Source organism: Colobus angolensis, unplaced genomic scaffold, assembly GCF_000951035.1.
Source record: "Colobus angolensis palliatus isolate OR3802 unplaced genomic scaffold, Cang.pa_1.0 Scaffold148, whole genome shotgun sequence".
Classification (NCBI taxonomy): domain Eukaryota; kingdom Metazoa; phylum Chordata; class Mammalia; order Primates; family Cercopithecidae; genus Colobus; species Colobus angolensis.
Window position 1 is genome coordinate 3,671,266 of NW_012114577.1, and position 12,940 is coordinate 3,684,205.

The 12,940-nt window shown below is 45.9% G+C and overlaps 1 long non-coding RNA gene across 1 annotated transcript in view; it reads right to left on the reverse strand.

The window, feature by feature from the left end:
* Window positions 1-647: 647 nt before the first annotated feature.
* LOC105507298 overlaps window positions 648-12,940 on the reverse strand; it is a 38,589-nt gene continuing 26,296 nt past the window's right edge. Inside the window, exon 3 of the long non-coding RNA XR_001001074.1 lies at window positions 648-5,183. This is a non-coding gene — a long non-coding RNA (uncharacterized LOC105507298). The remainder of the gene's footprint in view (window positions 5,184-12,940) is intronic.

A 12,940-nucleotide genomic window follows, 5' to 3' on the forward strand; every position in this document is an offset into this window, starting at 1 on the left:
CCCTGGAACTCAACACGCCAGAGCTGCCACAGGGAGATGGCAGAGGCTGCTTGGTAGCTGAGAACAAGAGAGATGCCCTAGGAGATACTCAGAAACGATCCGAGGTTCAGAAGCAGGGCCAGAGCCCCCAGGGATGTGAGCAGAGTGGCCATCGGTGTTCCAGCCCCAGTGTATTAACACCTATGGGCTGGGTGACCTGGGAATCTGAGCTTGCATTCAGAGGTGTCATAGACGAGCCCCCTGGGGCCTGTGCTGCGGCTCCCTCCCCAACGGTGGTGTCTGATGATAGGGTTTTGCAGCAGGCCACCTCCTCCATCCATTCCTGATGGTCAGAAGGCAGGAGAGCCTGAGAGGACAAGATCTCCATCATCACATGGGAACTCCCAGTGGGATACCTTACTGTCTTCCCGAAAGACACCAATTCCACAGAGTTTGTGCATCTTGTTCACAGGGCCCCACCTGCGTGGTGCTGATGGCCTATTCTCCATCCAGATAGCTGAGGATCATAGTTTGTACTTTAAAATGACATCAAACATGCTCTTAAAATGCCCCACTAGCAATGCTAGTTATCATTAATGTAATGTTAATGGTATCTAAAGAGGAGTAAAAATTTGAGCAAAGTGCCAAAAAAAAAGTAGAATTCTTGATTGCAAGTCACAAAGCCCAACTTTTTATTAAAGTATAACATACACACAGAAAAGTGCCCAAATCAAAAATGTACAGCTCCAAGAATGTTCACAAATGGAATGCACCCAAGTAACCGGCAACCAGATCAAGAAACAGAACATCCCAGAAGCACCCACCACCTCATGTCCCTCTTCTGGTCACTATCTTCTTAGGACTGATCTCTACTTGCAACCACAAGGATGAGTTTTGGGTTTTATACTTTATATAAATGGAATCCTATGGTGCATTTTTGCCTTATCTTGTTCACCACTAGGTTGGTGAATACACTCCAAGCTGGGGGTGGAGTTGCAACTCATTCCCATTGCAGTCTGGGATTCTACCGTGTGAATATACCCTGATGTGCTTATCCAACCAACATGGGCATTTGGGTGCTTTCCCGTTTGGGGTTATTATGGAGAGAGTTTTTGTGAAGATTTAGGGTGTTTCTCTGGATGAACACATGTACACACTTCTGTTGAGTATACACCTAGGGGTGGAATTGTTAGGTCATACATATTTACATCCAACTCAGGCTATTTCATTAAAGAATAAGGAATGTACTGGAAGGAGTTTGCTGGCTCAAATAATTGACAGAAAACTAGAAGGGAGATCTGTAGGAAGATAGGTGGAGGCGGAGACAGCTCAGCAAGTCTAATGAGTGGAGCAGAAATGACATTCCCAGGACCCTGCCATCCCTGGACATTGCTACCAGTGGACACACCATCCCTTCAGCCTGCCAGCCCTAGACACCTGCCTTACTGGATGACTACCAACCCCAGACCACGGTGACTTCCTTGAAACGAGTCTCAGCATCCCTTCATTTCCGTGTCACATTCTCCAGGCTCATAGCCCCAAGTAAGGGTCCAGGTAGTCCACCCCAGGTCAATGACCACTTCCCGACTGGTATGGGGCTGGAAGCAGAGTGTGCCTGAGAGACAGGGAATACCTCCCTTCTTCAGCTTCCACGGTGGGTACTACACATCACTAAGTTTATATCTAAGGCATGATGTCCTTGCTACAGGAAGGGAGGGGAGATGCTGGACAGTTAAGCTGAAAACACAAAAATGACAACTGTTCTCACAGCTGCACTCCATAATGCAAGCAGTTTTTATTCCATTCATCTTCCACTGACAGAGTGGGGGAGGTCAGTGACATGTCTGTGGATCTCATAGCTCATGTGCAGAAATCTGCATCTAAGAAGAGGGAGCTAGGCCAGGTGCTGTGGCTCATGCCTGTAATCCCAGCACTTCGGGAGGCCAAGGCGGGTGGATCACTTGAGGTCAGGGGTTCGAGACGAGCGTGGCCAACATGGTGAAACTCTGTCTCTACTAAAAATACAAAAATCAGCCAGGTGTGGTGGTGGGTGCCTGTAATCCCAGCTCCTCGGGAGGCTGAGACACGAGAATCGCTTGAACCCAGGAGGTGGAGGTTGCAGCGAGCCGAGATTGCACCACTGCACTCCAGCCTGGACGACAGAGTAAGACTGTCTCAAAAACAAAAAAAAAGAAGTGGAAGCTGGGTTCACGACCACTCTAGGAAGGGTGACCCATCTCAAAATGACATAGGTCTGGAAGAGGTGCAATAAAAGGACAGAAAAGCATCTCACAGCGGGAGGTAAGGAAGAGAGAAGGAAAAGGAAAGGGAGAGAGAACAAAAAGGAGCCTGAATCTAGAGGGACGGGACATGTAAAAACAACGTGGAGAAAGTTTGGTGGAAGAGGAAAGCAGCATTTTTTTGACCTGATTTTGATGCTCTCTGTGCTGTCCCACTTTCTCAGCTTCTCTGATGTGCGTTTGTGACTTGTGCTTTGCTTCATCGGGTTAATGATGTTGGCGTGAACCACAGAATAAAGAGATCTTGGTCATAAACTGCACTATCAAAGGATCTGAGGTCTTAGCGTCACACCCAGCATACAATTCTGTTCTAGTTTGAGCATCTTAACAACACTGATATTATCAGTGAGCTGATAATGAAACTCAGAATGGGTTTTAACAAAAGAAGCAAGGAATAAAAATGTCCTAAATCCATTTACGAGGGCAGCAAGTCATTAATTGATCTGAAAATTATATGTGCCTCTTTGCAGGCAATTTTATTCATCCAACAGAACCATGGTCTCTTTGAAGTCATCCATTCTTCCCTATATTATACCATGGCATTTAGTACATTTGTTTGTTTTAAATGATAATCAGAGCTTTCATCTATGTAGCATCTCTGTTTCCTCTCAGACCGAAAGGCAGGATAATTACCATTAAACCCAATTTGCAGGTTAGAACATTTCAGGCACACAATGACCTGCTCTGTATCACACAGCAAGTCTCGGTCAGAACTAGAAGGACAGGCAGTTTCCAAATAAACAGAATAGAACAAACTTAGACAAAGAACTCTGCTCCCACAGTGTATTCTCCTCTTTTATCAGGGTCATATGAGTTTGGTTTAGGTAGGGCCTTCAGGTTGATCTTAGACAATCCAAGAGCTAATTCATCAATGTCTAGCGTTTCCTTGGGGCATCCATGAATCACCTTCCTTAAACTGCCAGAATTCGGCTTCCTCCTGGTGAACGTGGGAAGTGAAGTGTGCCGTGGGTTGGTGCAACAAAGGTGTTTGCGTCACGGTGTGCAGTTAAGATAGTTTGCGGGGTCTCCCTACCTGCAAACAGGTAGACCTGGAAGGTAGCACAGTTCAGGGGGCTAAGGGAACTCTGGGGCTGGGCTGCCTGTCCTCAAACCCCAGGTTTTCTGCTTACCATATGTAACCTTGGGCAAACTACATAAACTTTTTGTGCCTCAGTTTCCCCTCACTCTAAAACAGACATATGGCCGGGTACACTGACTCACACCTATAATCCCAGCACTTTGGGAGGCCGAGGTGGGCAGATCACTTGAGGCCAGGAATTGGAGACCAGCCTGGCCAACATGGTGAAAGCTTGTCTCTATTAAAAATACAAAAATGAGCCAGGTGTGCTGGCCTGCGCTTGTCATCCCAGCTACTAGGGAGGCTGAGACATGAGGATCATTTGAACCTGGGAGTAGAGGTTGCGGTGAGCTGAGATTGTGCCATTGCATTCCAGCCTGGGCAACAGAGCAAGACTCTGTCTCAAAAAGATAAATAAATAAAATAAAACAAAACAGACATGCACTTATGGTATTTATTGTTGGAAGATTAAGTACCTTAATGCACACCAATGCTCAGATGACTAGGAGGCACACAAGGGGCTGCTGTAACCATGACTCACTCCTGCAGAGGAGGGACTGCCCTAGTAAAACCCCAGCGGGCCCAGAGCTGTGTCCAGAACAGGTCTTTATATTAATGCAGCCCCCAATGGAACTACTGAGTAGGAGCCAGAAGAGGAGGGCGCAGGAAGAGGTGGCATTTGGAGAGGGGAGACCGCACACACAGGTCTGCTACAGCATATCAATGGCATGGGGTACTTTTACAGTCAAGTTGACTTCAGTGTCTGCCCACCATCTATCTTTGTAGGGCCACTGAAACAAGGGACATCCACCATGGCCCCGGGAGGATACGTTAAGAAAACCATTCCACGGCTGGGCGGGGTGGCTCATGCCTGTAATCCCAGCGCTTTGGGAGGCCGAGGCGGGTGGATCACAAGGTCAGGCATTTGAGACCAGCCTGACCAACATGGTGAAACCCTGTCTCTATTAAAAATACAAAAAATTAGCTGGGCATGGTGGTGCGTGCCTGTAATCCCAGCTACGCAGGAGGCTGAAGCAGGAGAATCGCTTGAACCCAGGAGGTGGAGGTCGCAGTGAGCTGAGTTCGCACCACTGCACTCCAGCCTGGGCAACGGAGCGAGACTCTGTCTCGAAACAACAACAACAACAACAACAACAAAAAACAAAAGAAAACCATCCAATCCTGTGGGTTGTCTTTTCACGAGGATGATGGAAATGCAGGAACTAGAGAACCTCTGCAGCTGCTTTCTCCAGGAAAGGAGACGAAAACCTTATATGTCTCAGTTGGCCAAAATGCTCTAATTTGATACTGAATATTGCAAATAAGAGATATTTAGGCATAGTTTTTTTTTTAAAAATAAGTTATCCTCTGAAATGTATTAATATGATATAAACTTGGAAATTGATGTTTAAAAATGTTAAACTCTTAAGTCCAGACTTATTTTTACATGGCACATTTGTTATTTGGCTATAAAAATTTTGATTCTCTTTGCCAATAATGAAAATAACCTGAAAATGAACAGAAAAAAATGAAATTGAATGCCACAAGGAAAACAGATGAAAACATAAGACAAGCCCCGGCCACCATTGGCTGGGCAGGGATGGGTGTTGGTCTCACTCCCTAAGGCTTAGAGCATGCATGGTCTCTACAGGGGACTTTGAAGGTCAGAAAAGGAGGCGTTTTCATCACACGTAAAGTTAGAGAATGGTACAAAAGAACTTCTTCTCGCGAAAGGGGTTTTCTGACGCAGGCACTGGAATGATGAGAGGGTCTTCCCGCACGTGAGCCTCACAGTAAGCCAGGAGGTCCGCAGCTGCCTGGGAGACCTGTGAGGGCACAGAGCACAGGCATTTGGTTAAAGGCCCCTTCGCAGAGTGGGTCCAGGGAAGAGGCGGCCACGCAGAGTGGGGATAAGCCCTAGGATAGGCTTTATAGTGCGCACAGCCTACGACAAGGTCAAGCCCAGGCTGGAGGGCGGGTTCGTGCAAACCCAGGAGACTGGTTCGAAGTGTGCCTCCAAGAAAGGGAGGCTGCCCTTGCAAGGCAGGTCAGCATGGAGACAGGAATAAGGGATGGCAGGAGGCCCAGACAGCCTTGCTATACTCTTGAGTAGGTGAGGAGTGGAGGCTCCCGGACAGTAGTCTCACAATGACTTTGCTAAACCGTTTCTGGAAGAAGAAAGCAGAAGGCAGCCCCTGGCCAAGCCAGTGTGATCATATGTATTATCATTATTAGTGGTTTTATTGCAATCCACTCTTGTGACCAACACAGAGAGACACTTCATCCTCCTCAACAGAACTCGTATTTAGCTATGTTTTAGAAGCATACATGTTTTATTTTTATTTATTTTAAATTTTTATTTATTTAGTTTTTGAGGCAGAGTCTCACTCTGTTGCCCAGGCTAGAGTGCGGTGGCGCGATCCCCACTCACTGCAACCTCCATCTCCCGAGTTCAAGTGATTCTCCTGCCTCAGCCTCCCAAGTAGCTGAGATTACAGTCACCCACCATGCCCAGCTAATTTTTGTATTTTTTATAGAGATGGGGTTTCACTATGTTGGCCAGGCTAGTCTCAAACTCCTGACCTCAGGTGATCTGCCCACCTCAGCCTCCCAAAGTGCTGGGATTACAGGCGTGAGCCACCGTGCCGGGCCAGCACACATGTTTTAACTTGGGGTGGCCATTCCCCTGTAGCGAGAGGTGCTCCTGACCAGAAAGTTCGTTCCCCTGCATTTCTTTCCAGGCTTATCTGAAGCCTGTTGGCGCATGGCAGTTGTACATCAAACTGTCCCCAAGCTCAAGCCCAGAGGAAGAGCAGGTTGTGAGAGGCCGGGGTGCGGACAAGTATTTGCTAACAGGGAGAGGCAGTTACAAGCTTATTTTGTTCATGGTCTGTGTCATATGCTTGGCAAATAAATGGCCTGTGCATTAACTCATCCTGCCAATTAGGCTGTTCTGCCTGCGAGTGTTTATTAGAGGATTACAGGCAGGGGTAAGTACATAGCAGTCAAATGAAATCCTTTTAGTACATTCAATGTCTAAATCTTCCCTAGAATGATAAAAATGTTCGACAGATGAAGAAAAAAATGTTTAGAAAACTCCAGATACACAGGCCATATACATTCCCTTTGGGGTTTTAAAAATTGGCTCATCTTTCAACATTTTACAGAGATTCTTCTGATTTTCAGCCCAGACCTAACCGCCTTAGCAATGGCTAGGAATAATTTCAGCAGAGATATACAGTGAATCAACTAAACACATCACTCAAATAAATCAACTTGAAATTTAGCAGATGAGTCAATCTAAATCCTTACAAAGCCTACATTTGTTAAGAATGTGGCATGGAGAAATGAGTTCCTGTAAACATCAGGCTTCTAGTTCTATCCCCGCCCCTAAGCCAGCTGTGTGACCTTGGGTAAGTAGCTCAACCTTTCTGAGCTTCACTTCCTTCATTTGTAAAATTCAGGAGCGTTGGAGAGCTCTAAGGTCGCAATTTACTCTAAAATGTCTATGATTCTATCTTTAATAGCATGGTCAGTATTTAAGATCCCAGAAATGCATATGTTGAGTTTAATAGGAGTGTTTGAAGTTTGCAGTGGTTTATAGGAAGCCCATATAGGAATTTCCCAGATGTGTGAGGCCCAGGGGAAAACTGAATCTGTGGGGGGTCTGTGAAGCCATCACAAGGAGCTAGAGCACAGGCTTAGGGAAACAGACTCTGAGGCCCACAGGGCTGTGATGGACACACAAGAGAATGGAATCACATGGTGAGTGCTGCAAACTCAGAGCCGTTGGGCTTGGGAGATTGAGCCCTCCCTTGCTGCCACCTTCTAAGGAAAGTCGAGTGCCCTCCCCAGCTGCTGGAGTCATGACCTCCTTAGTTTCCACTCCTGGCTTCTCATCATGCCCAGAGATGCAGAAGCTGCTGAGGTCTGGGGTCTCCCTCATGGCCACCATGTTAGGACAGCCACTAAATTCATCCAGTGGCCCCTCTGGCAACCCCTGGGCGGTGGTCTTTACTGCTGCCTGGGCAGCACATACAAGGCTGCAGTGTTGGAACAACCACGTTGCTCCTCTAGGAGCCACTGTCCTCTTGGGTTTGCTAGGTCTGGACCCCTGACTCCAGTGAGCTCTTCTGGGAGCTCCGTTTAAGAATGGCTTGGCTGGACACAGTGGCTCACCTGTAATCCTGGCACTTTGGGAGGCCAAGGCGGGTGGATCACCTGAGGTCAGGAGTTCAAGACCAGCCTGGCCAACATGGTGCAACCCCGTCTCTACTAAAAATACAAAAAATTAACTGGGCGTGGTGGCGGGCACCTGTAATCCCAGCTACTCAGGAGGCTGAGGCAGGAGAATCGCTTGAATCCGGGAGTTGGAAGTTGCAATGAGCTGAGATTGCACCACTGCACTCCTGTCTGGGCAATAAGAATGAAACTCCATCTCAAAAAAAGAAAAAAATAGATAATGTCTCGTCTGATCATCATGCCCTCTCCAGTTTTCTAGTTTTCACTTTTCCCATCTACTTCATATTTTTTTTGGGCATGCTCCAGTTTCATCTGAATTCTCTATAATCCTCGTTATGCCATTCAGGAAGGAAGTATTCACTATCTACCCTTTAGCTAATTCGAAGGATGCAAGGGAAATAACAAGGCCCTCTAGAAGATCTCACTGCGATCTCAAACATGATGTAGTCACTATAATAATCCATGTGTGCTGAAATATCACAAAAGAACACTTGCACGCCACTGTGGATCCATGATGAGAGGCCAGGAGACGGGCATCTGACAACCTGTCCAGTCCCACACAGTGTCGGACACCTTGGTGAATCTGCCCCCATTCTCCAGAGGGCAATCACTGGACTTCTGGGCCCAGAAACATGATTTCCTGGCACACTCAGAATGGATCATCTCTTGTGGCTGACCCATATTAAACAAGCTCAGGAGGCAGCTGGATAAAACCATAATACATATAGAAGCTAACATTTACATTTACTGATCGCTTCTCAGGTGCCAGCAGTGTGCTACATGCAACAGATGTACTATGCCATTTAATTCTTCTGGTAAGTATGATTCTAGCCTGGGCAACATAACAAGACTCTACCACAAAATGAAAAAATAGCCAGGCATGATGGTGCACACCTGCAGTCCCAGCTACTCAGGAGGCTGAGGCAGGGACATCGCTTGAGTCTGGGAGTTCAAGGCAGTGAGCTGTGATCGCACCACTGCACTCCAGCCTGGGTGGCAGAGCAAGATCCTGTCTCCAAAAAAAAAAAAAAAAAAAGGTACAATTCTTTATTTATAATTGACAAATAAAAATGGAATATATTTATGGCATACATGATGTTTTGATACACGTATACATTATAGAATGGTTAAATCAAGCTAACTGACACATCCATTACCTCATATACTTTTCTCTGTGGTTAAAAACATGTAAAATTTACTCTTAGCAATTTTCTTTTTTCTTTTGAGATGGAGTCTCACTCTGTCATCCAGACTGGAGTGCGGTAAGGCTATCTCAGCTCACTGTAACCTCCGCCTCCAGGGTTCAAACAGTTTTCCTGCCTCAGCCTTCTGAGTAGCTGGGATTACAGGCTCCTGCTACCATGCCTGGCTAATTTTTTATTTTTGGAAGAGATGGGGGTTTCACCATGTTGCTCAGGCTGGTCTCAAACTCCTGACCTCAGGTGATCTGCCCACCTCGGCCTCTCTATAATCTGTGCTGGGGTTACAGGCATGAGCCACTGAGTCTGGCAAGCCATTTTCAAGTATACATGATAAGTACTATTCTTAAAGCCACTTTACAGATGAGGAGACTGAGGCACAAAGGTTAAGAAGGTCACCCATCTATTAAGAGAGGAAACCAGGGCCAGGCATGGTGGCTCATGACTGTAATCCCAGCACTTTGGGAGGCCGAAGCGGGCAGATCACAAGGTCAGGAGCTTGAGATCATCCTGGCCAACATGGTGAAACCCCAGCTCTACTAAAAATACAAAAATTAGCTGGGTGTGGTGGCCCATGCCTGTAATCCCAGCTACTCGGGAAGCTGAGGCAGGAGAATCGCTTGAACCAGGGAGTCAGAGGTTTGCGGTGAGCCGAGATCGCACCACTGCACTCCAGCCTGGTGACAAAGCGAGACTCCATCTCAAAAAAAAAAAAAAAAAAAAGAGCGAGAGGGAGAAAGCAGCAGAATTTGAAGCTAAGCTATACTATACTACAGCCGTCCCCAATCTTTTTGGCACCAGGGAGTGGTTTCATGGAAGACAGTTTTTCCACTAACTGGGGATGGGGGTATGGTTTCAGGATGATTCAAGTGTATTACATTTATTGTACACTTTATATCACGATTATATTGTAATACATGATGAAATAATGACATATAATTCACCATAATGTAGAATCAATGGGAGGCCTGAGCTTGTCTTCCTGCAACTAGATGGTCCCATTTAGAAGTGATGGGAGACAGTGACAGATAGACACAGGATTCTCATAAGGAGCTTGCAACCTAGATCCCTCACACACACAGTTCACAATTGGGTTTGTGCTCCTGTAAGAATCTAATGCCGCTGCTGATCTGACAGGAGGCAGAGCTCAAGCAGTAATGCAAGCAATGGGGAGTGCCTGTAAATACAGATGAAGCTTTGCTTGCTTACCTGCTGCTCACCTGCTGCTGTGTGGCCCGGTTCCTAACAGGCCACAGACTAGTACTGGTCCATGGCCCGGGGGTTGGGGACCCCTTTTCTACTACACAGAATCTACACTCGATACGGAATCTATAATCTACACTGTATGCCGAACCTATACTCAGCCGCCATACTACAGCAGCTGCTTTGTTAATTGACAATGAGACCCGTAATTCTCAAGTGGCCTGGAACGCTCTCACCTGCCCAGCCAGCACACAAGAGGAGAGATCCTTGTGGAACAACTATCTGGGAGCTCACAGGACCAGAAGAAGGAGCGTCTTCCACCTGGAGTGTCTTAGGTCATTTCATTTAACTTAGAGACACGAAGTGTCTTCAGCTGGGACTTACCCTCTGTCCCCGCACCCTGAGAAGTGCGGGATGGCCACGGTTACTGTGGTCTCCAAGACACCCCTTCCTCTAGGCTGTGACCTGCCAATCCCCTTCTGTCTACACATACAATCCAGCTAGTCAGAAGTTGGCTGGTTAAACTGTCACGACAGCTTTCTTCCCCTTGATCAGTTTACCTGTCCAGGTGGTTATCAACATCCAACATGGGCCAATTCGACTCTTTCAATTCTCTGGGAGCAACCTCAAAGGGGCGCCTCACTGTGGAAGCTGCATTATCAACCAGTACATCATGTACATCATGACTAAGCATTAAAGGAGTGGGCTCAAAAAATGTTGGGGCTTTGGGGAACAGCTCAGTCAAGGAGAGGTCAACTTGGGCCCACGTTCTACTCCATAGCGGAGTAACTTCTTCCCTTACAGCCCAGTGTCTGCAACACCCTAACAATTATGCTGTTAATGGTCTGGCCTTGCCAGGTCTAAGCAGGTCTAATCTAGGAATTTTTCTATCACCTCCCAAAGATGATGCTGTACTTGATGCCACAATTTTTCTTGCAAGAAAACGAGTTGTTCTTAGGTTGCTTCCTTTTGTTGCTTTAAGATCACAGTTGCATTTGCTGAGTTATAACTACACTCCTCTGGCTTGCTGAATCCTGTCTGTGTATCCATGCAACAGGAATGCACACACAATGAAGCCAGTATTAGTGCCGATCAAGAAGTGCTCAGTTTAAGCCTGAATGTATGGATCTGGGTTGGTTCCATGCAACATTAATTTCCTAGGTGCACTCAGAATTACTGAAATGTAACACTGTGAAGAATGGCCCACTTAGGCACAGCTGCGTCTAATAGAGCATAAGTTATCTTACAGCAAAATAGTCAAGGGAGTTTTCCACCTTCATCACCCCCTCTTTTCACATAGTGTCCAGAGTCCTGTATAACCTGTATAACCAAAGTATCTTGGGTAACCCCTGAAGTTTATTGTTAATGTGATCTGAAAAGATAAATATAGGTAATGACCATCTTAATGAGCCTGATACATGAAAGGTGGCATCCCAACAAATAGCTCAGTATCCAGGTATTAATTAACCTAAGCCTGCTCCTTCCGCTGAGAGGGGGAGTTTTCTTAATCAGCCCTAGATTGATGTTTATGGTTGGAGGTTTCCTTCAACACGTACCAAATAGGGGTTGCAGACACCGCAGACATCTGCCATCTTTGGAACATAAAGTAGACAATTTGCTTTCAAAGAGAAAATCTTATTCTGGTAGAAAATTGAAAATTCCTTTACTGTGTATGCCTTCTTATCAAGCCTGAATGCGGCTTTCCCTCAAGTTTGCTGTGATGAAGTGCCTGGAGCATCTCTGTGCCTCCCCGTCTTAGTATTGAACTGTTAGAGTTACAAGACAACAGATGTTGAAAAGAATCGGTAGCTTGGGAACAACTGTGGAATTTTACCATCACATTTCAGAGTAAAAGAGGTGATTAAAGCAGCCCAAGTTAGCACATAATCCTGTTAGTTGCACTATAATTACAAGCTTCAATGATGGGAGAAAATGCTGCAATTACCATAGTCATATTCCGTGACAAGACAGATGACATAATTATTATTCTGGCTGTGACACCCACTGCATTTATCCTTTGCATCTGAAGTAGACAGACTCACACCTATTTCTAAGCAACCCTGGTCTAGTTAACAGCACTACTGGGGATCAATTAAAAAGCATCTAGGTTGGCTTTGCCTATTTCTCCTTCTACTCCAAAAAACAAAGCAGGATTACAGTTAATGGCACAGCCAGGTTGCAGCTAGCATGGTGTAATGGTATATTTTACAAGGTCAAATTTGGTGCACACACCACTAGAAGATATCATATACTGCTTATCCTCAGCAGGATCCTCGGGACATTACAGGTGTATACGCCACCTCTAAATTCTCAGCAAGCACTGCAGCATGAATTCTTGTGCTTTTTTTTTTTCCTCCTAACATTGGGAAATATTTGAGACCCACACACTAGTTCCTAAGGGCAATCTCTAGATACTTTCATATTATAGCTTTCAGTGGATCCCAGTAACTACTTTGTACTATTCCTGGTCAACGTGGGCAATTCTTGTTGGTGGATGGCCTGTATGGGGAGAGGCTTCCGCCCAGTGGTTGAGTCCTAGGCCACAGGCAACATCTAGTTGAGAGTGGATTAGGTTATATCCGAAGGTGGAAACCAGAGAGGGGAGAGTGGGTGATATGTATGAATAAAAGAATAATTCAACAGAGTCCGTCTCTGAATCCTTAAGTCAAACGTCCATAACAGTGGACTAGCCACTGTTAACTACTTTTAGCATAGGCTTTTTTTTCCACATCAAAAGTTGATTGCACATTGGGAGCTAAATCTAAGATACTTGTACGACACTTGTAATATTACCAAATTAACTTAAGTAAGAGTTGTTCTCACATGGCCTTTAGCACAGGAATATTAGAGTCAGAGGTTGCAGTGAGCTGAGATCACGCCATTGCCCTCCAGCCTGGGCAATAGAGCAAGACTCTGTCTCAAAAAAAAAAAAAAAAAAA